The following is a 25641-nucleotide window of genomic DNA, read 5'->3' as shown; positions in this document are numbered from 1 at the left end:
CTACACCCAAACAAGGCACTGCGTTCATCCATCTTGGCCTGCTCGCCTCCCTACCTCTGAGGAAGTACAGTTCCCGCTCAGCCCAGTCAAAACTGTCGCTGCTCTGGCACCCCAATGGTGAACAAACTCCCTCACGACGCCAGGTCAGCGGAGTCAATCACCACCTTCGGAGACACCTGAAACCCCACCTCTTTAAGGAATACCTAGGAGTAGATAAAGTAATCCTTCTAACCCCCCCCCCCCTTAAGATAATTAGATGCACTATTAAAGGTTTGTTGAGTGGGAGAGTCATAAGGTGAATGCACCAATTTGTAAGTCGCTCTGGATAAGAGCGTCTGCTAAATGACTTAAATGTAAATGTAATGTGTTTTTGTCTTGTCCCTTCCTGTCCCTTGTAAACATCGTTTTCCCTTRTTTTGTTTTTTTCGTATATATATTTCATATTTTAATATCACTTTCTATCTACGGACTGAATATGCTCTCCTGCAACCCGCCTCACCCAATGTGGTACGGATCTGCTATTTTTATACTTAAGAACTCATCAACTCATCAAAAGCTAGCCAGCTAACTGGCTACCAGCTAACTGGCTATTAGTTAGCCACGGCCCGCTAGCTGTCTAAAGTACATCGGACTGTTAGCTTAAGAGGCCCATCGGACAAATTCTTTGGCCACTATACCCACCATAAGAAGCCCTGCTGATCCGTTGTCTGAACCGGAACCCCAACAGATGCTAACTACTAGCTAGTAGTCAGCTAGCCACTGCTAGCGGTCATCAGCCACCTCCTAGCACGGACAACTCTCGCCAGTCTGCACAGCGCGACTCAAACCAGAGCAAATCGAATGTATTTTTCTCCATATCTCCGGATTCCTACCGCAAGCTCTGAACTTTTTTATTTTCTTCACCTGGATCACCGCAGCTAGCTGCTATTCGAGTGGCCACTCCTGGCTAACGTCATTGTCCCGAAGCAATAACCAATTAGACTGGAGCTAACATAGCTAGGCCCATCTCCTGGCTAGCCAAAGAGGTCCATCAGCCACTACTTGGGCTACAATACCTCTTTTTGCCAACTAGCTTGGACCCCCGCCGACTCATCACGACTGGACCACCGACGTGATTCTCCCGATGGGGTTTTTCTCAACTGGCTCCACCGTCGCTTCGTCCCCTGAAATCTCATCCACTAGCATGCTAGCCGCGTCCTGCTAGCTGTCCAGAGCACATCGGACTGTTAGCTTAAGAGGTCCACCGGACAAAATMTCTGGCCACTATACCTATTCTGTCAATTGGCCTGGTTTACCACACGGAGCCCTGCTGATCCGTCTGCCGATGTAATAGCAAGAGGGGGCCACAACAGACTTTCTTCCGTCACGACGTCCCTCCAAGGCTCTTCTGTTAGCTTGCTATCCCCGGCCCGCAAGCTGCCTGAAGCCACTCACTGGACTCCTAGGATCACTTGGCTACGCATGCCTCTCGCTAACGTCAATATGCCTTGTCCATTGCTGTTTTGGTTAGTATTTATTGCCTTATTTCACTGTAGAGCCTCTAGCCCTGCTCAATACGCCTTATTTAACACTTTAGTTCCACCTACCACACATGCGGTGACATCACTTGGTTTTAAATGATACTTCTAGGGACAATATCTCTTTCATCGTCACGCTATGCACAGGTTTACCCTCACTGTATACACATCCTACCATACCTTTATCTGTACATTATGCCTTGAATCTATTCTACCGTGCCTAGAAATCTGCTCCTTTAACTCTCTGATCTGAACGTACCAGACAACCAGTTATTTTAGCCTTTAGCCGTACCCTTATCCTACTCCTCCTCTGTTCCTCTGGTGATGTGGAGGTTAATCCAGGCCCTGCAGTGCCTAGCTCCACTCCCATCCTCCAGGCACTATCATTTGCTGACTTCTATAACCGCAAAAGCCTTGATTTCATGCATGTTAACATTAGAAGCCTCCTCCCTAAGTTTGTTTTATTCACTGTCCTAGCACACTCTGCCGACCCGGATGTACTAGCCGTGTCTGAATCCTGGCTCAGGAAGACCACCAAAAACCCTGAAATTTCCATACCTAACTAGAACATTTTCCGACAAGATAGAACTGCCAAAGGGGGCGGAGTTGCAATCTACTGCAGAGATAGCCTGCAGAGTTCTGTCTTACTATCCAGGTCTGTACCCAAACAATTTGAGCTTCTACTTTTAAAAATCCACCTTTCTAGAAACAAGTCTCTCACCGTTGCCGCTTGCTATAGACCACCCTCTGCCCCCAGCTGTGCTCTGGACACCATATGTGAACTGATTGCCCCCCATCTATCTTCAAAGCTAGTGCTGCTAGGTGACCTAAACTGGGACATGCTTAACACCCCGGCCATCCTATAATCTAAGCTTGATGCCCTCAATCTCTCACAAATTATCAATGAACCCACCAGGTACAACCCAAATCCATAAACACGGGCACCCTCATAGATATCATCCTAACCAACTTGCCCTCCAAATACACCTCTGCTGTTTTCAACCAAGATCTCAGAGATCACCGCCTCATTGCCTGCATCCGTAACGGGTCTGCGGTCAAACGACCACCCCTCATCACTATCAAAAGCTCCCTAAAACATTTCAGAGAGCAGGCCATCCTAATCGACCTGGCCCGGGTATCCTGGAAAGATATTGACCTCATCCCGTCAGTAGAGGATGCCTTGTCATTCTTTAAAASTGCCTTCCTCACCATCTTAAATAAGCATGCCCCTTTCAAAACATTTAGGACCAGGAACAGATATAGCCCCTGGTTCTCTCCAGACCTGACTGCCATTGACCAGCACAAACACATCCTGTGGCGTACTGCATTAGCATCGAATAGCCCCCGTGATATGCAACTTTTCAGGGAAGTCAGGAACAAATATACACAGGCAGTTAGGAAAGCTAAGGCTAGCTTTTTCAAGCAGAAATTTGCATCCTGTAGTACAAACTCAACAAGTTCTGGGACACTGTAAAGTCCCTGGAGAATAAGAGCACCTCCTCCCAGCTGCCCACTGGACTGAGGCTAGGAAACACTGTCACCACCGATAAATCCACTATAATTGAGAATTTCAATAAGCATTTTTCTACGGCTGGCCATGCTTTCCACCTAGCTACTCCTACCCCGGTCAACAGCCCTGCACTCCCCACAGCAACTCTCCCAAGCCTCCCCCATTTCTCCTTCACCCAAATCCAGACAGCTGATGTTCTTAAAGAATTGCAAAACCTGGACCCTTTCTTTCTAAAATKATCTGCCGAAATTGCTGTAACCCCTATTACTAGCCTGTTCAACCTCTCTTTCGTATCGTCTGAGATTCCCAAAGATTGGAAAGCTTCCGCGGGCGTCCCAACTTCAAAGGGGGAGACACTCTAGAGCCAAACTGCTACAGACCTATATCTATCCTACCCTGCCTTTCTAAGGTCTTCGAAAGCCAAGTCAACAAACAGATTACCGACCATTTTGAATCCCACCGTACCTTCTCCGCTATGCAATCTGGTTTCAGAGCTGGTCATGGGTGCACCTCAGCCACGCTCAAGGTCATAAACAATATCATAACCGCCATCGTTAAGAGACATTACTGCGCAGCCGTAGTCATCGACCTGGCCAAGGCTTTCAACTCTGTCAATCACCACATTCTTATTGGCAAACTCAACAGCCTTGGTGTCTCAAATGATTGCCTCGCCTGGTTCACCAACTACTTCTCTGATCGAGTTCAGTGTGTCAAATCGAAGGGCCTGTTGTCTGGACCTCTTGCAGTCTCAATGGGGGTGCCACAGGGTTCAATTCTCAGGCCGACTCTCTTCTCTGTATTTATCAATGATGTCGCTCTCGCTGCTGGTGATTCTCTGATCGACCTCTACGCAGACGACACCATTCTGTATACTTCTGGCCCTTCTTTGGACACTGTGTTAACTAACCTCCAGACGCGCTTCAATGCCATACAACTCTCCTTCCGTGGCCTCCAACTGCTCTTAAATGCAAGTAAAACTAAGTGCAGGCTCTTCAACCGATCACTGCCTGCACCTGCCCGCCCATCCAGCATCACTACTCTGGACGGTTCTGACTTAGAATATGTGGACAACTACAAATACCTAGGTGTCTGGCTAGACTGTAAACTCTCCTTCCAGACTCACATTAAGCATCTCCAATCCAAAATBAAATCTAGAATCGGCTTCCTATTTCGCAACAAAGCATCCTTCACTCATGCTGCCAAACATACCCTCGTAAAACTGACCATCCTACCGATCCTCGACTTCGGCGATGTCACCTATAAAATAGCCTCCAACACTCTACTCATCAAAGTGGATGCAGTTTATCACAGTGCCATCCATTTTGTCACCAAAGCCCCATATATTACCCACCACTGCGACCTGTATGCCCTAGTCGGCTGGCCCTCGCTACATGTTCGTCGTCAGACCCACTGGCTCCAGGTCATCTACAAGGTCATCTGCTAGGTAAGGCCCCACCTTATCTCAACTCACTGGTCACCATAGCAGCACCCACCCGTAGCACGCGCTCCAGCAGATATATCTCACTGGTCACCCCCAAAGCCCAATTCCTCAGGTACCGCTTGCAGTGCGGTAGCAGAGAGAACAGTCTATGACTAGGGTGGCTGGAGTCTTTGACAATTTTTAGGGCCTTCCTCTGACACCGCCTGGTATAGAGGTCCTGGACGGCAGGAAGCTTGGCACCAGTGATGTACTGCACCGTACGCACTACCCTCTGTAGTGCCTTGCGGTCGGAGGCCGAGCAGTTGCCATATCAGTCAGTGATGCAACCCGTCAGGATGCTCTCGATGGTGCAGCTGTAAAACCTTTTGAGGATCTGAGGACCCATGCCAAATCTTTTCAGTCTCCTGAGGTGGAGTAGGTTTTGTCGTGCCCTCTTCACGACTGTCTTGGTGTACTTGGAGCATGTTAGTTTGTTGGTGATGTGGACGCCAAGGAACTTGAAGCTCTCAACTTGCTCCACTACAGCCCCGTCGAAGAGAATGGGGGCGTGCTAGGTCCTCTTTTTCCTGTAGTCCACAATCATCTCCTTTGTCATGATCAGGTTGAGGGAGAGGCTGTTGTCCTTGCACCACACGGTCAGGTCTCTGACCTCCTCCCTATAGGCTGTCTCATCATTGTCGGTGATCAGGCCTACCACTGTTGTGCCATAAGTAAACGTAATGATGGTGTTGGAGTCGTGCCTGGCCATGCAGTCATGAGTGAACAGGGAGTACAGGAGGGGACTGAGCACGCACCTCTGAGGGGCCCCCGTGTTGAGGATCAGCGTGGCAGATGTGTTGTTGTCTAACCTTACCGCCTGGGAGCGGCGCGTCAGGAAGTCCAGGATCCAGTTGCAGAGGGAGGTGTTTAGTCCCAGGGTCCGTAGCTTAGTGATGAGCTTTGAGGGCACTATGGTGTTGAACGTTGAACTGTAGTCAATGAATAGCATTCTCACATAGGTGTTCCTTTTGTCCAGGTGGGAAAGGGCAGTGTGGAGAGCAATAGAGATTGCATTGTCTGTGGATCTGTTGGTGCGGTATGCAAATTGGAGTGTGTCTAGGGTTTCTGGGATAATGGTGTTGATGTGAGCCAAGAATTTCGTGGCTACAGTTGGTCAGCGCATGCTCGGAGTACACGTCCTGGTAATCTGTCTGGCCCAGTGGCCTTGTGATTGTAGACCTGTTTAAAGTTCTTATTCACATCGGCTGCAGAGAGCGTGATCACACAGTCGTCCAGAACAGATGATGCTCTCATGCATGTTTCAGTGTTACTTGCCTCGAAGCAAGCATAGAAGTTGTTTAGCTTGTCTGGTAGGCTCGTGTCACTGGGCAGCACTCGGCTGTGCTTCCCTTTGTAGTCTGTAATAGTTTGCAAGCCCTGCCACATCCGACGAGCGTCGGAGCCGGTGTAGTACGATTCGATCTCAGTCCTGTATTGACTCTTTGCCTGTTTGATGGTTCGTCGGAGGGCATAGCGGAGGGCATTTCTTATAAGCTTCCGTGTTAGAGTCCCGCTCCTTGAAAGCAGCAGCTCTGCTCTTTGGCACAGTGCGAATGTTGCCTGTAATCCATGGCTTCTGGTTGGGGTATGTACGTACAGTCACTGTGGGGACGAAGTTCTCGATGCACTTATTAATAAAGCCAGTGACTGATGTGGTGTACTCCTCAATGCCATCGGAATAATCCCGGAACATATACCAGTATGTTCTAGCAAAACAGTCATGTACTGTAGTTTAGCATCTGCTTCATCTGACCATTTTTTATAGACCAAGTCACTGGTGCATCCTGCTTTAATTTTTGCTTGTACGCAGGAATCAGGAGGACAGAGTTATGGTCAGATTTGCCAAATGGAAGGCAAGGGAGAGCTTTGTGTGTGGAGTAAATGTGGTCTTGAATTTTTTAGACCACATAAAGATGACAATTCTCTAGGTAGATAGTGTGCTCTACAGTTTATCATGAGATACTCTACCTCAGGCGAGCAAAACCCTGAGACTTCCTTGGATATCGTGCACTAGCTATTGTTTACAAATATGCATAGGCCCCGGCCCGGTGTCTTACCAGAGGCTGCTGTTCTGTCCTGTCGATAGTGTATAACCTGCCAGCTGTATGTTCTTAATGTCGACGTTCAGCCACGACTTTGTGAAACATAAGATATTACAGTTTTTAATGTCCTGTTGGTAGGATATACGTGCTTTCAGTTCGTCCCATTTATTTTCCAGCGATTGAACGTTAGCTAGCAGAACGGAAGGCAAGGGCAGATTAGCCACTCGTCGCCTGATCCTCACAAGGCATCTTCATCTCTTTCGGCAAAACCTACGTTTCCTTTTCCAGGGGATCTGGGCCTGGTCGGGTGTCCGTAGTATTTCCCTCGCGTCAAACTCATTGAAGAACTCCTCGTCCAATATGAGGTGAGTAATCCCAGTTCTCATGTCTAGAAGCTCTTTTCGGTCATAAGAGAAGGTAGCAGCAACATTATGTACAAAATATTTTTGATCCTGATTGCGTGAGATTACTCACCTAAATGGTGTTTTCAATGTTATTTTTGTATGGAGGGGAGCCTTTGATTTATCAAAGCACTTCAAATACACTCATACATATCTTTGTAAGAGCTGATGCCCATCATCCAGTCAAGGTAAAGCTTGCCTATATATTATGTTGCTTGCTTACTAACAACCAATGATCAAAGCAGAAAGATGAAATTGTCAAGGCAGATTGCCCTAACACATTGCCTTTAGTAGGAATATTTAGAATAATTCCCACCACAACAAAGGCCCATTGAACTCTAACCCGCTTTCATCTACCTGATGGTACACGCACACACACACACACACACACACACACACACACACACACACACACACACACACACACACACACACACACACACACACACTACAACTGCCCAAATCATAACCAACGTCCACACCCACAAGGAGCAACACACACACATTCACACACTTACCACACACAACAACACACACCACACATCACCACACACACACTCACATATGTCATCGTCGCCGCCGGTGCGGTGTTTGTCACCAGTGCCAGGTTACTTGGTCTAGATATGATGGCCTTTAGAGGACATTTCTGGTTATTGATACTAGAGAGGGAGAGTAACGGTAGTTTTAACACTTTGAGCGCCTGTATGTTCACTCACTAATAGCTCCGTAAAAGTGTTAAAACTACCTGTTACTCTCCCTCTCTAGTATCAATGAACCAGAAATGTCCTCTAAAAGGCCATCATCATCTAGACCAATTACCTCTGTTGGTCAGGTGTGGTGCCTAGTTGGAACAACATCCTGCAGTACCTGCAGCACTCCGGGTACAGGGTTGTCTACCCCTGATCTAGGCAGCTAAATGTGCCATTTGAGATGCTGTGGGATGTTTCCAAACTACATTTAAATACAGTAATACAATATAACAAAATTCAAGATGACTGATCTGGTGATGGCTGCTGGAATGACACCAGTCTCTCATATTGGCAGTGATTTTGGAGTCAAAATTGAACTGAATGTGCAGAACATGTCAATAGCCCGTCACATTGCCTAAACATCAACGTGTTACCATGGTTACTCCAGAAATGTTCAGTCTGACCGAAGTCCCCCTAAAAAAGATGTAGTAGTCTCTACAAGCCAGAATGTTGAATAAAATGATACACTACATGACCAGAAGTATGTGGACACCTGCTCGTCGAACATCTCATTCCAAAATCATGGACATTAATATGGAGTTGGTCTCCCCTTTGCTGCTATAACAGCCTCCACTCTTTTGGGAATGCTTTCCGTTAAATGTTGGAACATTGCAGCAGGGACTTGCATCCATTCAACCACAAAAGCATTAGTGTGGTCGAGCACTGATGATGGGTGTATACAGTAGGCCTGGCTCACAGTCGGCGTTCCAATTCCTTCCAAAGGTGTGTGATGGGGTTGAAGTCAGGGCTCTGTGCTGGCCTCATTATTCCTCCTCCAAACTTTACAGTTGGCACTATGCATTTGGGCAGGTAGCATTCTCCGGGCATTCAGCAAACCCAGATTTGTCTGTCAGATGGTGAAGTGTGATTCATCACTCCAGAGAAYGCATTTCTACTGCTCTAGAGTCCAACGGCAGTGAGCTGTACACCACTCCAGCCAACACTTGGCATTGTGCATGGTGATCTCAGGCTTGTGTGCAGTTGCTTGGCCATGGAAACCGATTTCATGAAGCTGGATGAACAGTTCTGGTGCTGACATTGCTTCCAAAGGCAGTTTGGAACTCAGTAGGGAGTGTTGCAACCGAGCACAGACGGTTTTTACACACTATGCACTTCAGCAGTCCCATTCTGTGAGCTTGTGTAGCCTACCACTTCGCAGTTGAGCCATTGTTGCTCCTAGAACGTTTCCACTTCACAATAACAGCACTTACAGTTGACCAGGGCAGCTTTATTTATTTAACCCTTATTTTACCAGATAAGTTGGCTGAGAACACATTTTCATTTACAGCAATGACCTGGGGAATAGTTACAGGGGAGAGGAGATGAATGAGCCAATTCTAAGTTGGGGATGATTAGGTGACCGTGATGGTATGAAGGACAGATTGGAAATTTAGCCAGGACACCAGGGTTAACACCCCTACTCTTATGATAAGTGCCATGGGATCATTAGTGACCACAGAGAGTCAGGACACCCATTTAACATCCCATCCGAAAGATGGAACCCTGATATACCACGGCTTTCAGCTAATCAGCATTCAGGGATCGAACCACCCAGTTTATAATTAAGTGATAATGCTTGAGAGGCCAGTGTTTGAAGGATATATTAGCACAGGCATTGTTAGGCACGAGACGAAGTCGAGGCAAACCGTGCCAATATATCCTCCAAACACCGGCTTCGAGGACATTATCACTTATATACAAAGGGTTACAAACATATTCAAATAATGATTGACAWATTTTCATTTAAAACTTTATTTTGATAAATGTATTCATACTATTTCATCCTTCCACAAGATATAGTCCAGAAACAAATCTAGGGTTGTTACCCAAGCAGGCGGGTCGTTCGTTCTATTGGTTCGGTTGCCAGAGACGCAACCCAGTCGTTCAGTCTTCAGTCAGAACAGTAGCTGTATTTGTTTAAGCTGTGACATTTCTTTGGATACATCCATAACAATGAGCTAATGAGGCACGATTTCGCCTGACATAGAAAATGTGCTCTCTCTTTAGGACATTGTTGTTCAGAGGAGCTAGCCAACAACACAGCAAACACAATAACTTCAAACTGAAGCTGGAAAGACTGCAAACTAGCTTCAATTTACATTTCTTTGTATATATCCATAAAAATGATGCCAGCTGATTCATGATTTCGACTGGCTGAGAAACGCTGCCTACCTCTCTCTCTCATCACCACTCCCGTCCCCTACACGCTCRTTACTATGGGACAGTTGAAGATCTAATTAAATATTGAAACAATGTTGCAAATGTCGGAGAGACAGACAGCAAGGTTTGTACAAATCTCCGCTTTTGAAAAAAAAAGTGAGATAATGTCTAGATGCTTTTTATTGTGTAGATTAAGTTCATAACTTCCCTGCCTGGACTGATGGATTGTGCAGTCAGATGGAACAGAGTAAATAGGCATTTTAACGTAACAGATTTAGCCGGTGATAACTTGTGGAATAGACACCGGCTGGAATACACTTTTAACCAATCAGCATTCAAGATTAGACCCACCCGTTGTATAATATCTGGTGTACCACGGCTTTCAGACAATCAGCATTCAGGACCCAAACTACCCGGTTTATAATTTAAAATATATATCTGCGCCATCTGAATGTCACTATTTAATTTAGTGAGGAACGTTTAGCCTTGTGAAATAGATCAATTAAATAATTTCTGTTTTTCTAAGTAGACTATTCATTACAAACCGAGTGTGGAATTATAATAACTTGAACGCCATGTCTTGAATGCTAAATATCCTCTGAATTCTGGGGCTACACGATTTGTTYTTTGGACTGAAAAGTCTATTCACAGTCAATAAGGATTCCATGATATACAGTCGTGGCCAAAAGTTTTGAGAATGACACAAATATCCATTTTCACAAAGTCTGCTGCCTCAGTGTCTTTAGATATTTTTGTCAGATGTTACCATGGAATACTGAAGTATAATTACAAGCATTTCATAAGTGTCAAAGGCTTTTATTGACAATTCCATGAAGTTGTGGGTTTTTGTTTGTCCACCCGCCTCTTGAGGATTGACCACAAGTTCTTAATGGGATTAAGGTCTGGGGAGTTTCCTGGCCATGGACCCAAAATATCGATGTTTTGTTCCCCGAGCCACTTAGTTATCACTTTTGCCTTATGGCAAGGTGCTCCATCATGCTGGAAAAGGCATTGTTCGTCACCAAACTGTTCCTGGATGGTTGGGAGAAAGGGGCGTAGTCAGGACCACCTGGATGGTTGGGGGGGGCGTAGTCAGGACCATGCCAGAGAGCGACCTTTCCAGTCATGTTTCACCTGCTTCTTGCGCTCAGGGAACCGCGGCGACCCTCTCAGCTCGGGTGTGTCTCTGAATGTCACTGTTGTGCTGCTCCACTGGAGCAACAAAGCACTGGAGCCAAGCATCAGCCCAACATACCCTGATGGTGTGAAATCACTTCTATTCATTGAGGACGATACGGTGGTGTCAGATTGTATTTCCAGGGAGGCATTTGTATAATTCATTCCGCATCCAATATGGATGTTTTCTTTGTATTGTTATTGCCTCTGTGTTCCTCCTATGTGGAGGCTTCTCAGAAGACGCTGCTGCCCCTTGCAGGGTCTGTGTCCACCATCCTTCAGAGCGTCATTTAACCTGTGTCAGAGGGGCATCCCCAGTGGGATCAATGGCTCGTTAGATCCCCCTGTGATACTAACTCCCAAGTTGGGTTTTTATTTTCTAAATAAGTTCAGTTTTTATTTTGAAGCGAGAAAGAGGCTTGTTTCCGCTACCTTCGTGCCTGTAATTGGTTATGGTGATTTCTTGTACGTGTATGCCCCTGTGACCTCATTACATACATCACTGGACACAGTGTACTGTTGGGCGATGAGGTTTGTTACAAACTGCAAATCCCTCACCCATCACTGTACCCTCTATACAAGAGTGGGCTGGCCTTCCTTCATAGACTAAGACATTGTTGCGTTTTTGTTGATAAGGTCATACTGAAACMGCTCCCATTTTACCTGTGTATCTACATTGTTCAGCAGACAAATGACAACTATCGCCTGAGCTCACATGACTGTGTTTTGTTGACTGTGACTGATGCTGTGTTCGTAACAAAGCAGGAAGTGGGAATTTACCACTTACGACTGGGGAAAATTCAGTTGAATGGCCTCTCCAATGGCCCTCAAACTGGTAATTACTACACATTTATCTTATTTCATTATATTTTTCAAGATATTTAACCTTAATCATCTCACTAAGGTAAAATATGTTGAAAAATATATTGAAATAAGATAAATTACTTTAGGTTAGGGGTTTTCAGGTAAAAATAAGCAAAATCATAATTAAATAATTTGCACTTGGTAAGAAAAAAGAAAATAAATACAAATGTTAAGTGATTTATCACCTAATATAAGATATTTAGGCTTGCTTAAATTTCACTTTTTGTTGTGGGAAACTCATCTATCATCCTGAGCTCCCACTTTTTCTACATGCTGACTAAGAAACTCACCTTTAAAACAGCATTTTTGGCAGTTAAATGCAACAACAAAACATTATTTTTCTTAAAGCAATCTATTCATACGGTTTTGGAATGTAATATAATTTGTTTACAAGCGTGATAGCTGTACTTTTGATTTATGGTTTACGCAGCTTGTTGGCTATTAGCCTATCGGCTTTTCTCAACAAGTTCAAAGCACGTGAATGCATCCAACTGGTAAATTTCCACCTCCCATTTTGTTACCAACATAACATAAGGCCTGTACATAGCTAGGGGGRAAAAGCGTTCCAGTTCTCTGGCACTTATGCTTGGAACAAGCTTCAAAAGGTCCTGAAATTGCAGGTTTAAAGCTAGGGTAAACACTATGATGGGAAATGAAGTGGGGGGCCGTCAATGTTTTGACCCTTGGTTGCAACACACCACACCATCTTGCTGCTCAATGTGTAAATGTATGTTTTTTAAACTGTGGTGCTTCGTGTTTTGTGTCTGAAGCTTTGTGTGCTGCTATTTTGGCCAGGTCTCTCTTGTAAAATATATTTTTTATCTCAATGAGACACCTGGTAAAATAAAGGTAAAATAAATAAATAAAARGTGAGCGCTCATGGAAATGGACATGCATAGAAGAACCGAACTACCGCACTGCTGGCAATCACCTGTGAGTTCATAACTGGAAAATAAAGTGTTGATCATGGAAATGGATGGATGGGTGGGTGGATTCCATAATTGATTGATTCAATGATAGCTGGATGTTATTCTACCACAGAACCTGAATTGGAAGTTTGTATACATGACTTGTTTGATACAGTCTTATCACAGCTGTCAACAGAGTGTGAGGGAGAAAAACTTCAGGCACTTTGCTTACTGCACAAACATTATTCCCTGGAGGTGTTCCGCTGTCTCTGCGCCAGCCCAGCGTATGTTGTGCGTGTTTGCGTCCCCGGGGAGTACTGAGAATGAGACTCTGCTCTGAGCAGAACATGCACCTCTGCCTCTCTCCTACAGAGAGAGAGGCAGCGTGTGTGTGTGTGTKTGTGGACCCCTAAATCACAGTACATAACAACAAAACCACAACAGCAACAAGCTTTCCCAGAAGGTGAGCCAGRCGGGCTGTCATGGAAACAGTGTAAAGTGACCTTCAGGGACCATTGATGCTCCCCAGAGATGTTTCATATTCTGTATGTCGTGTGGCTTTATGTGTAACCATCACARCCTTGAGATCCATGCACTTTCACTGGTAATAGCTACTAGGAACCTATTTGAGGGCTTTTTGTATTCATAACTCTACTGTTATACTACTGTTATTAATATGTACTGAATTACATTGGGATTCATCACTATCATGAAACAAATTAAAGTGTACAACGGTCCCACATGCAAATATTATCCGGTTTTACAGTCCAGAATAGTGGCAGACTCAAGAGATCTTTTCTTTTCTCTGCCTCCATAGTATTGACGTAATAATCTTCTGCCTTTGTGTTTTGCCCATAGCTAGTGGTGGTGCTGTGAGAGGGAGGCTATTGTAGAACACAGGACTCCCACAGGGGCTTTATGAGTTTCCACAGGCTAGCATGCCACGTTAGCATAATAACAACACTGGTTTTCAGAACATGCTGTTCATTTGTGACTGTACAGTGTAAATGGCATTTCTATGTAAGACAAACGACAGTATTTTACTTAATTTGCAGCTATTGAATTCATTAATTTTCATTTCCTCTCATAAACATACAAGTGAGATATGGCAGGCATGACTGTTGTACCCAAACAGAACAAAGGTATAGCATTAACAGGACACCGTGTGTGTAGAAAAGAGAGATATGAATCAGTGTAGTGCACGTGTCAAACTCATTCCACGGAGGGCCGAGTGCCTGCAGGTTTTCGCTCCACCCTTGCACTTGATTGACGAATTAAGGTCACTAATTAGTAAGGAACTCCCCTCATCTGGTTGTCTAGGTCTTAATTGAAAGGAAAAACCAGACACTCGGCCCTCCGTGGAATGAGTTTGACACCCCAGTGTAGTGGMTTGAATAGGTTGCATGGATGTGGTGAGAACACGGCCCTCCACTGGTAGAGCAGAGCAACTGAAGCAGGGTAGAAAAACATATCTGGTACTGAACATGATTGCTATCTACACAGTGTAGGTTGTGTGAGTCATTCTTTGAATTGAAATTCCTTTGAAAGTTGAAGACATTGGATATGTATGTTATTTCAACTCGTTTCTTCCACATAATTAAAATAGGTGGCGCTCAAGGTAGTTTTGTCTAATAAATAAAAAAAGGGGCAACAAAATTCMCATAGTCTATATATGAGCTATTCTGTCAGTAGTGTTCTCACCCAACAATGCAAAAGATGTTGGTGGAATTAGCAGGCAGGTTGTGTGTGTGTCTGCATGGGTGTGCGCAGACCACAGTTTAGAAAGATGGATCGGGATCCGCATCATAACTCGTTGCCATGGCGACCAACACTGGATCTTTGGAACAGCCAACTTTATTCCCAGCTGAGCAGAGCGCTACTGAAGCCGGTCGTGCTCCGGTTCTAATCATGGGACTCGACAGTTCCATGTGTTGTATGAGGATTTCTTGACTAGAGTATCGACAATTGTACACAAATACTATTGAATAAATTCTGGTTTACACAATCCATGTTGAGGCTGATGTAGTTCATTTTGAGGATGCAGCTTCAAGGTGACATTGATGCCTCCAACATGACAGTGATCAGGACAACGAGGCACCAGTGGATTAAGACAGAAAAGAAATGACACGTTATAACTACCATTACTACAGTGCCTGGCTATCCAACTGTCCTGCCTTGAATTGAACTTGACCTCAAGTTTGACAAAAGGACCACATATAAATTAGGTTCCAACAATTTCTCTTGTCCCACTGGCATTCACAGACCAATGTCCATGTGGCTTAGAAGCCTGGCATTCAACTAAGAGGAAGAAAAGCTTGTCATTTAAGAATGCAGTGGAACACTCAGCAAAGCCCAGAGGACATGGTGTGCTTCTGTTTTTCTTTTTACTCAGATCCCCCCCCCCCAAAAAAAAAAGTAGGATATAAATACTATGTTCTTATGATACCGTTGCAGCCCCTGGAGGAACTCTTATCAACAATTGTCTTAGTTATTGTCTTAGGAATTCAGCGTTCTCGGTGTTGTCTTGCCAACCGCTTGTCACACCTCCGAGATGCAGAGGTTCTGTTGTCTTTACATCCTATATGTCGGATATCTGTTTGGAGGTTAACTTTACAGTAATACTATTGGTCAACAACTCAGATTTTGAATCCAAACAACTCAGATGTTATAAAGGGGTCTTAGCTTAATTTCTCTCTTTTGTTCCCGACCTGTGCCAGTGAGACACTTTATTTCCTTCTCCACCCCAGGGACTCTTGGTTGCATGGCCTTTCAGGCTATGACCTCTCACTCTCTCCATGATCATGCTTAGAATAATGCCTTGTAATGCTTATTAATGCTTTGTAACTTAAGTTTATGCCTTGTATAATGTAGCGTTCATCTTACAAAGTAATTAAATACACAATCCTTTCTTGATTGCCTATTACTAACTCAACTATACTCTCTTGCATATTTTATCTTTATGGAGTCAGATGAACAGGCTAATTGCATAGTCTTATCATGGGTCACGTGAGGTATGTACTGTGCCCTGCAAAAGTATTATTACAACCTGTCATTTACATGGATTTTATTTGGATTTCATGTAATGTTCATACACAAAATAGTTCAAATTGCTGAAGTGAAATGAAAAAAATACAAAATGGAAAAATGGTGCGTGCATATGTATTCACCCCCTTTGCTATGAAGCCCCTAAATAAGATCTGGTGCAAACAATTACYTTCAGAAGTCACATAATTAGATTGCACACAGGTGGACTTTAAGTGTCACATGATCTGTCACATGATCTCAGTATATATACACCTGTTCTGAAAGGCCCCAGAGTCYGGCACACCACTAAGCAAGGGGGACCATCAAGCAAGCGGCACCATGAAGACCAAGGAGCTCTCCAAATAGGTCAGGGACAAAGTTGTGGAGAAGTACAGATCAGGGTTGGGTTATAAAAAAATATCTGAAACTTTGAACATTCCACRGAGCACCATTAAATCCATTATTAAAAATGGAAGGAATATGGCACCACAACAAACCTGCCAAGAGAGGGCCACCCACCAAAACTCACGACCAGGCCAGGAGGGCATTAATAGAAGAGTTAACAAAGAGACCAAAAATAACCCTGAAGGAGCTGCAAAGCTCCACTGCGGAGATTGGAGTATCTGTCCATAGGAAGACTTTAAGTTGTACACTCCGCAGAGCTGGGCTTTATGGAAGAGTGGCCAGAAAAAAGCCATTGCTTAAAGAAAAAAATAAGCAAACACATTTGGTGTTCGMCAAAAGCCATGTGGGAGACTCCCCAAACATATGGAATAAGGTACTCTGGTCAGATAAAACAAAAATTTTGATTTTTGGCCATCAAGGAAAACGCTATGTCTGGCGCAAACCCAACACCTCATCACCCCGAGAACATCATCCCCACAGTGAAGCATGGTGGCGGCAGCATCATGCTGTGGGGATGTTTTTCATCGACAGGGAAACTGGTCAGAATTGAAGGAATGATGGATGGCACTAAATACAGGGAAATTCTTGAGGGAAACCTGTTTGTCTTCCTGAGATTTGAGACTGGGACGGAGGTTCACCTTCCAGCAGGACAATGACCCTAAGCATACTGCTAAAGCAATACTCAAGTGGTTTAAGGGGAAACATTTAAATGTCTTGGAATGGCCTAGTCAAAGCCCAGACCTCAAACCAATTGATAATCTGTGGTAAGACTTATAGATTGCTGTACACCAGCGGAACCCATCCAACTTGGAGTTGGAGCAGTTTTGCCTTAAAGAATGGGCAAAAATCCCAGTAGCTAGATGTGCCAAGCTTATAGAGACATACTCCAAGAGACAAAGGTGGCTCTACAAAGTATTGACTTTGGGGGGGGTGAATAGTTATTGTCACAAGCCGGCTCATAGCCTGTGACAAAAATGAGGGGACACGAACAACAGGTATAGGCCAATTAAAAATGTTCTTTATTATAAACCAAAACTATTAACTTTAAACTAAGAAAAGGAATGAGGTGTGAAAGGTTTATAATGTAAGGTGTATGTAAAGTGCATGGATGCGTGAATCTGTGTGTGTGAATATGACTGAATGAAAACTATGCAAAACTACAAACAAAACAGGATCATCCTGGAGGAGCAGAGAGAGAGAGAGGGTGATTAGTGAAGCAGTTTTATACCCTGAGCCCAGGTGGCTCCATCACTAACGACCCTCCTCTGCCTGCAGGAGGAACGCCCCTGCAATGCGAGAGGAGGGCAGTGACACCCCTCCTTAAAATGAGGTCCACCTCAAGCCAACTTCTCCAACATTCAAAACAATCCAAATTCCCCCAAAATCAAAAAAAAAAAAGGGAAAAAAAAGAATACCAGTTCCCGGCTCTACAGTAGCCCGTGTCCCCCAGCTGACTGTCCGCCCTCAAATCGGCAGCGCTGGTACTGGGGAGCAATTAAGAGGAAAGAGGCGGGCAGAGAAAGGGGTCAGCGAGAAAAAGATTACAAACTAGGTTAAAGGAGGAGCGGGACAGAGCTAAGCAATGAATATTAGCCCCTTACCACTAATGTGGTCTAATATCAAGGTTGAAAGGTTGCAAGAACAAAGCCCAACGCATCAGGCGCTGGTTGGGGTTTTGCAGGGACCTCAGAAAAACAAGTGGGTTGTGGTCAGTGAACACAGTTAAAGCGGTCCAACCAGAACCAACATAGACCTCGAAGTGCTGTAAAGCCCAAATGAGACCTAAAGCCTCCTTTTCAATTACAGAATAGTTTTTCTGATACTTATTAAATTTCCGGGAGAAGAAACTGAATGGACACTCAACATTGTCATCATTCTCCTGGAGAAGCACAGCCCCAGCACCGATTTGACTGGCGTCTACTGGCGTCTACCTGCAATTTGAAAGGTTTCCCAAAATGTGGTGCTGCCAACGCAGGTGCCAAACACAAAAGAGCTTTAACTGCATCAAATGCCTCTTGACACTGGGTGGACCAGATAAATTCAGCCTTGGCCTTCAACAGATTGGTCTGGGGGGACAACACTACCGAAAAGTTTACAGAAAGCACGGTAGTACCCCGCCATTCCCAGGAAGCGCATCAGTTCTTTCTTTGTGGAGGGCTGTGGGAACTGCTTCACAGCCTGAACCTTGGCTTCCACGGGACAGACAAATCCCTGACCAACAACCTTGCCTAGGTATGTGACTGTAGCTTTGGCAAACTCACATTTTGAGTTTACATTGTTAACCTTTCTATAATCAATGCAAGGTCTGAAAGTGGAATCAGACTTCTTGACCAAAAGACAGGGTGAAGCCCAATTTGAACAACATGGCTCCGCAATACCATTGTCCAACAGACTGCACCTCTGTTTCCAGTTTCAATCTCTTCTCCTCAGACACACAATAAAATCTGTTTGATAGGCTTAGCATCTCCGATGTCTATATCATGCTCAATTAAGTGGGTTTGTGATGGAGTGTCAGAAAACAAAACAGGGTAGTTTCTAATAAGAGCTACCAATTCATCACGTTTCTCAGAGTCTAAATGATCTACCAAAACCAAAGTTTTGCAAAGTCTGGGAGTTTTTCAACCGACCTTGTAAGACCTGGTTTGGCTTACTTGGCGCTGACATGTATGACAAGTTTTAATAAACTGAGATACATCCCGCTTTAAACGTGGCCAGAAAAAATAACGAAGTATGCGATCATAAGTTTTACAAACACCCATATGACCTGCCACATCACCATGTGAAGTTTGCAACACTTTATTTCGCAAAGTAGTAGGTACAACTATTTAAAAGACTGGTTCTCCTAAACCCTGATCATAGTGTGGAACCCATTTCCTGACCAACAGCCCATCAAGAAGAAAATAACACTGAGCACTATTCCTCACCACTGAATCAGGAACCACTTTATCAAACAGATCAGCCAAAGTAGTATCGGCCTTTTGCTCAGCCATCAATGAATCTCTAGAACTAGTCAACTGTTCTGTCTGGAGTTTGACTGGCAACTCAAGACTTTCTGGCTTACTCTCAATCTCCTTACGAGAGGCTGCGCGGGTAACCGCACAAACTGGAAATACCTCAGGAGAGACAGTTTTGATCCGGAGATTCCCTTGCAGGGGACACTGAAGGTTGCTTCTTACAGATGTTTAGTTTGCCATCTGCCCACACCTTACTACCTGCCAAGTCATTCCCCAAAATCATGTGGACTCCCTCTACTGGCAACTGAGGTCTAACCCCAACATCTACATCACCATCTACTAGACCACATTTTAGGGTAACTTCATGTAAAGGACAAGAGAATGGAACTAAACCCATACCACATACCATTACACAACGGCCAGTATGAGACTCTTTAGAGAACAGCAAAACAGATTCCAGAATAAAATAATCTAAACCTCCAGTGTCTCTTAAGATCTTGATTGAAACATTTTGGTTGCCATCTACCAGGGACACTACACCATCTGAAATAAAGGCTGAAAAATCACAGCGGGAAGACTGAGAATCAAACTCAACTAGTGGCTGAAACAGCTCACCCTGGTGGTCAGAGGCTGTAACAGAAGCTGCCATCACAGCAGGTTTAACTTGACCTGACTGTTTTGATTGAAGCCGAGGACAATCTTTCTTCCAATGTCCTTCAACTAAACAGTAGCGACAGGTATTAGCATTAACCGGTGCTTTAAGTCCTCCAGACCCAAACTTCTGCTGAGGCCTTTGGAAAGAAGCTCTAAAAAGGTGACCTACTATTCCTAGGAGTAAAGTTAGTTTTATGGTACATGTTACTGTTTGACTCAAAATGGCTTTTATGTGTTAGCCTGTACTCATCTGCAAGGATTGCTGCATCACTTGGAGACTTAACTTTACGTTCATTCATGCATGTAGCAACCTGGTCAGACAGAATTTTTGAACTGTTCTAACACAATCAAATTAGACAGACCCTCAAAAGTACTAACTTCAGAAGCTGTACACCAACGATTAAATGCAGAAGTCAAATCACGAACAAACTCAGAATAGGTTTGTGAATCTAACTTTTTCCTGTAACGAAAACGTTGACGATATGCCTCTGGCACAAGCTCGTAGACCTTCAGAACTGCTGATTGAACCTTTTAGCAAAAACTTACTGTTCAGCTACACTCAGTGCTGCAAAAGCCTCACGTGCTTTACCTGTAAGTACACATTGCAACAACATAGTCATGTCCAAATCTGACCAAGCTCTAGCTTCCGCAATACGCTCAAATAAAGTAAAGTATGTGTCTGGATCTGACTCACAAATTTAGGCAACAAAGAAGATTCTGTGAAACATCAAACTGTGGTAGTCTTTCTGGTCTATTAGCATTTCTCAATCGCTCTAACTGCATTTGCAACAGTTCCCTCTGCTGCTCAAAAGTTAATGAAGGGCTAGACTGAAAACTTGCACCCTCACTACTAGCAGACTGACCGCCAAAAACACCCATTTCCCTAAGACCTGCTTTAAGCTAGTTTTAACAATCTCTTAATTTTTTATCAACAATCTCAATCTGATAATTTTCAGCAATTTCAATTAACTCCTCCTTAGTACACAACTCTAAGGCTACCTCTGAAGGAGCTTGAACAAAACTACTCAAAATGGAAGACATTTTCCTCAACCAATCACTATTACAAATGCTCCAAAAACACACAACTCACCTGCTGTCAGTCTGGGTTCAAGGACAGGAGCCACAACCCACTATCCTCCAAAAACTACTAACTAACTGGCCCTGGTCTTCGTGCAGTCACATGTGGGGTTTATGCACACAAAACCAGTGGAGAGGAAAAGACAACCAGAAACTGCGCCCTCCCATAACCACGGAGGTGCTCCCGAGCCGATGTAGGGAAAAGGGAAAGGGATGCTCTACCCACGTTCACTGACCTAAACAAAAACACCACGAGCCTCCTATGGACACTCCTGATAAGCCTAAACAGGAGAGGACTCCACCTGAACAAAACCACAGAAAACAGAGTGAATTGCTTAGCTACACAGCTAACTGAACCAAAAAACACATGGCTCTCAACGCTCTCTTCAACAAAATTGGCCAAACAAACAATCCCCTCAAACAAACAAAAATTTGGCAAACTAAACTAACCCAAGTAACTACTGTCCCGGACGAGCCCCCACTTGTCACAAGCCGGCTCGTACCGTGACAAAAATGAGGGGACACGAACAACAGGTATAGGCCAATTAAAAATGTTCTTTATTATAAACCAAAACTATTAACTTTAAACTAAGAAAAGGAATGAGGTGTGAAAGTATTATAATGTAAGGTGTATGTAAAGTGCATGGATGCGTGAATCTGTGTGTGTGAATATGACTGAATGAAAACTATGCAAAACTACAAACAAAACAGGATCATACCTGGAGGAGCARAGAGAGAGAGAGAGGTGATTAGTGAAGCAGTTTTATACCCTGAGCCCAGGTGGCTCCAATCACTAACGACCCTCCTCTGCCTGCAGGAGGAACCGCCCCTGCAATGCAGAGGAGGAGCCGTGACATTATGTACGCTCAAGTTCAGTTTGTCTTATTTCTTGTTTGTTTCACAATAAAAAATATTTTGCATCTTCACAGTGGTAGGCATGTTGTGTAAATCAAATGATGTTCCATTTTAATAACAGGTTGTAAGGCAACAAAATAGGAAAAATGCCAAGGGGGGTGAATATTTTCGCAAGTCACTGTATAGGTGTAATGGCAGTCATATGCAGTATATTCTATCATTTTGAAATGCTTGTAGAGTATTACACATCACATTACATACTGTATCAGAAATGTAATACTACAGCAATAACATAACTGACTATAAGCCTAATCAAAGTACACAAACACCAAGAATGTGTGATTTACACCAAACCATATCGCAGTCATTGCTATGGTAACAGTTCTGGGAAAATGAAAGTATGAGAATCTATCGCACTATGAATCATACAGTCGTAGGAGTTCTGTGGTGAATGAAATGCCTTTGGTCTGTCAATGGTTTATGTTGCTTATTGGTCTGAAAATGGCGCCTTTCCTCCTTATTGACGTTTACAGGGCATTTCTGAAAGGGCAGCACAGCACGTGGCCCTAGTGTGTTGAGAGAAATGTATGTGTCTTGTGTTTTTCCACCTCCCCCTCTCTCTGACATGGTGTTGTTTGCGTTTCAGAGCGTTGGTGGGAGAGCGCGAGTCGAAAAATCCCTCACTAGTCCAGTAGCAAGCTACATAGGTCCATCAGGCTTCCACAAATGCCAACGCTATTAATCTGTGTTACATAAGACTCGCTGCAGAATGTATCCTAATTTTGATGCGAGTGCAACGTGTGGGAGATCTCGTAGGTTCCATAACAGTAGAACAAGATCTACTAGTTACGAATGGTTTTAGAGAAATGTTACCTTAGTCTAAACAAAATGCCATATGGGCAATTGTTTTTTATTATTTTAGGAGGCATTTTTCTGAGCAGATGGTTCCAAACCAGCCAGCCAATTCAGGGGAGACAAAATAACCCACATGTATTCTCTCCCGCCATCTCTCTCCCCGACCCCTGCCATCCTCAGCTGGGTGAGTGGTTCCTGGCACCAGAGATCCCAGAGATTGGCTCTGAGGACCAAGAGCAAGAAACGGCTGATAATGAAATATGGCCTCCTTCAATAAACAAGATAAGGGTTGGTTTTATTTTTTCTCCAATGACTATCAGTTCTACAGGATCAAATGCATTTCGGTGTACACGGACGTGGCCATTCCATCCATATCAACTAGCCTCCAGGCCTCAGCTCAGTGAAGATCTTTAAGGTCTTCACTGAAGAAAGAAAGCCACCTCTGTTACATTTCAGATCAAAAAAAAAAAAGTTAGTTAAAAATTATATCTGATAACGCTGCAGTCCCGTACTTTCGTTAGTGCCGTTAGAGCTTTGATGAGAGCCCAACTGTGACGTGTACCAGTAAGAATACTTACATTGATTTAGCATGAACAAAACCTACATACCTCCATTTTCCAAACATGTCCCCGTGAGGTGGTGGTGAGGGCCTTTCAGAGGGCTGGTTGAGGAACAGATGAGGGGGTTTTAAATGAAGATACAGGTAGTGGGTTAAAACTCAGTTACTGATAGTTTTACTACGCAGAGGAGAAGCAGTCAAGACTGTCAAGTTGGTGAATAACAAGATGGGAAAAAAGACAAAACAGGGGGTTTAAAAGGAGATTATTTCACAAACTACAGGAAGGAGGAGGAATGAATGTCTCTCAAGGTGAGGGAGACTAATTAACTTGGATGGCATTGATATATTAGTCCAGCGTCGATGTGTCTTGGAGACGCGGCGTCGCGGCGTCGCCAGGGATGGGTGGTCCCTCTCCAGTCAGACTTCGAGGTGATTGGYGATGATGAATAACCATGGTCGGGGAGCACACAACTGAAYCCCCGCTGTCACGTTACATTACCAGCTCAGTGGCATCGTATCATCACATCAAATTAGCCTTAATAAACACTAACGAGTGAACAGAGAGATAATCAAACTTTTATTAAATGACTTCATCTTCTGTACATGCATAATGTAGAGAGAACGAGGTGTGTGTGTCCCTTACAGAAAAAACACGTCACATGATCACATGAAGTTCATGTGACATGTAAAAAAAAATAAAAAATAAAAAGTGAAATAAATGTGACAACTTGGGAAGCAAAATGTCAACGTGACACCATTAAACTACACTTGACATCATTTGAGTAAATGTGACAATAATGGGGAGGCAAAACTAACATGTGATAGCATGAAACTATTTGAGCTAGACAAAAACCTTCAGGGGACCATGACACAACATCCCAGGAATGTGCTAAAAACATCCTGGGGGACATCCTTGAAACAAACCGGGAACTAGACAAAACCTCCAGGGGACCATGACACAACATCCCAGGAATGTGCTAAAAACGTCCTGGGGAAAATCCTTGGAACAAACCGGAAACTAGATAAAACCTCCAGGGGACCATGACAACATTCCAAGAACGTCCTAACAACGTCCTTGGGGACATCCCTGGAACAAAACTGGAACTAGACAAAAACCTCCAGGGGACCACGACACAACATCCCAAGAAAGTCATTGAGGAACATGTTAGGATGTGTGTAAGATGTTCTCAAGACCTTTGTTTTACTTATCATCAAGACGTAACATGATGATAAGTAAAGTAAATACATGGTATGGGGGTTTTAAAGTAAGTGGTACGCTGTTCAGCTAAAATAGTAAAATCTTTACTCAATGTCAATATGATTACATTTGACATGATCACTTAGTAGTTAAGTACTGGCTTTTCAATATGAGGCCACCTGGGATTTAAACTCTAACACCGTCTGGATTTGTGGTAAACTGATCTTTCTGTTGTGCCACAAACTCTGTAGCATTCCTCTGCACTTACCAAAAGAGTGCCATTTACACTGCCATTTTACTTATCAGTTAATCTGACTATTCTCTCATCGTTTAATTAATTTACTTATTGCAGCAATTTGAGGGTTTTCTGTAAAGTTGTCTAATATTGGAGAGGCATATTATTCTGTTTTAACGTAACTCCTGAATCACTCCGATAAATATGTACTTTTAACAAAGCTGAGATTTACTTTGAAGTCCAAAGTGTAGGAATATATCGGAATGCCATGAACAAAGAGGTTGTGAGTTGAAATCCTCGGTGAGGACATGTGGAATAATAATTACTGTATAAACAAACATACACAACGTAATCATGTATGTCAAAGTGTGCCAAATATGGGAGTTGAAAACATTAACATTAACAAACAGCACTGTGTGTGCATTCTAACAAATCTGTTTTATTTGCAGGGCATCACCTGTGAAATCTCAAGTGAAAAATATCCCCCAAAAAAGATTCACATTTGAATCAAAATGTGAAAGGTTAATGTGAAACTTCACACGAAGTGTTCCAAAAACACATGGTTTCACATGTTTCTTCTGTAAGGGTTGTGTGTGTGTGTGTGTGTGTGTGTGTAAGTCTACCTACCGGTAAGAGAGGTTTCTATATCGAGATGTACCCCAGTAAAGTCTAAAAACCTGTGGGCTTTACAGAATACATGATGCAAACAGCCACACATTTGTTTCAGCACAAAAATGGGCCCCTGTATGTAATGCAATGATCTAAATAGAGCTGGGTAAAGTAATAGATCTTCTCACAGCCACATCACTGTCTTGAGAAATCAAAAAAATATGCATTCTAAAAAGTATGTTCCTTCAGTTGATTTGGTTATCATACAACAAAATGCACTGCAGTAGCGTACTCTATAAATCTTGCTCACTATATACCAAGAGCAGCTACATCTATCAATATTGCAAACAGAACAAGCTGTAAACGCTTGAGTTACAGATGCAAAATGCATTTCAAAAGATTCCACGTG

This window comes from Salvelinus sp. IW2-2015, linkage group LG24 (assembly GCF_002910315.2).
Source record: "Salvelinus sp. IW2-2015 linkage group LG24, ASM291031v2, whole genome shotgun sequence".
In the NCBI taxonomy this organism is placed as follows: domain Eukaryota; kingdom Metazoa; phylum Chordata; class Actinopteri; order Salmoniformes; family Salmonidae; genus Salvelinus; species Salvelinus sp. IW2-2015.
The sequence above is the reverse complement of the archived record's forward strand: the minus strand, read 5'-3'. Positions refer to the sequence as shown.